At 44.3% G+C, this 1,520-nt stretch overlaps 1 protein-coding gene across 2 annotated transcripts in view; it reads left to right on the forward strand.

Moving 5' to 3' along the window:
• The first annotated feature begins 1,403 nt into the window (after positions 1-1,403).
• Dvl3 (dishevelled segment polarity protein 3) overlaps positions 1,404-1,520 on the forward strand; it is a 17,160-nt gene continuing 17,043 nt past the window's right edge. The window contains exon 1 of one of the 2 annotated variants that reach the window (XM_048803977.1): positions 1,404-1,452. The gene's annotated coding sequence lies outside the window, so the exon portion shown is untranslated. The remainder of the gene's footprint in view (positions 1,453-1,520) is intronic. The other variant, XM_048803979.1, reaches the window with a different exon arrangement.

Raw genomic sequence — 1,520 nt, forward strand, 5'->3', positions numbered from 1 at the left:
CAAAGTCATGTGACACACAGGTTAGCAGTGTACATTTACTCAGTCAAAATAATTCAATACCAAGTACTATATCCACTGAATCGAAAAGTGTGATTTCAGCAATTTAAGAGGGTAAAAGGAGGTGAATGAGGAGGAAAATTAAAAAGACTTCTGCTTTGTTAAAAGTTTAACACTATTTGGGGCTGGGGTCGTGGCTCAGTGGTAGAGCACTTGCCTAGCATGTGAGGCACTGGGTTCGATTCTCAGCACCACATATTAATGAATAAAATAAAAATCCATCAACAACTAAAAAAATAATAAAAACGTTTTACACTATTTGGTTATGCACATGTTACTTTGATTAAAAAATTAAAAGTAAAGAGAAAGAAATGAAAATATACAAGGTCTGTACAGCAGCTAGCAAGAATATTCATTTGCCTGCAGTCAAAAGTTTGGCCAGGATATGGACAAAGACTAAAAGGTAGGTGGAACTTAGATTATGAAGGACTTTAAATATCATGCTGAGGACATTTGAAATGCATCTGAGGAAAGTTAAAGAGGTTTCTGAGCAGAAAAGTTATTGGAAAGATACTTTAAGCTAATTTGGCCACTATGTACAGAATGGAGTGAGCAGACCCCACACCAGTTACTGTAAAATTCCCTATGTGATCAGACTCATATCTACCGTTCTAGCCTGGTACAACTGTCCTTCCAGTCACAATGGCTGCCTTGTTCTTCACACGTGGCAATCTTATTCCTTTTTTGAGCCTTTACACTTAACTGTGCTCTCTAAAATATTCTTCCCCCAGATCTCATAGCTGCTCTCTCATTATTAACTCAGATGGAAGAGGTCTTCTCTGGTCACCCAGAATCCTCTTTCTCCTGTCACTATCCCATCACTTCGTTTTATCTTCTTCTTAGCATTTGTAAGAAGTTAAATAAGTTAATAAGCCTGTGAGCTTCCAGTGGCGTGAAGGTCCTAAGGGCAGACTTGTCTGTCTTGCTACTGCCTTCACGTGCAGCATACCTTGCAGTGTAATGGGCACTCGATATTTATTTAATGAATTAAAAACCAAGGGATGAGGGCATCTGTTGGGAACCGACCTTGCATCTAGGCATTGAGGTTAGAAGGATAAACCAGAACTTGATCCTGTCCTGTCCTCAAGGAGCTCAGTTAAGTAAACCTCAATGACAGCAGCTGTGCTTCTAGCAGATCCTAAAGGGCTTGTTGAGGCCACTCTCCTCCAGATATCCACAGTCTGATCTTCAGATTCACCCTCCTCCCCCAGACCGTCTCTGGGGACCAAAGCGACTCCTGCATTCCACCCCTCCAGGGATACAGGAAAGCCACCAATCCCCTTTGGGTCTAGAATAAGGACCTTGAAAGGTCCGGGAACAGAGTCATCCAGCAAAGACCTCCCCTTCCATCTGTGAGGGCCTGGGACCCGAGCGCCAGAGGCAAGCGCCGCCGCCCGAAGGGTGGGCGGGAAGTCCGCAGGCCCGGCCCAGGCCCGGCCATCAGCAGCGAGGCCAGCGCGGCT

Source organism: Marmota marmota, unplaced genomic scaffold, assembly GCF_001458135.2.
Source record: "Marmota marmota marmota unplaced genomic scaffold, marMar, whole genome shotgun sequence".
Taxonomy (NCBI): Eukaryota; Metazoa; Chordata; class Mammalia; order Rodentia; family Sciuridae; genus Marmota; species Marmota marmota.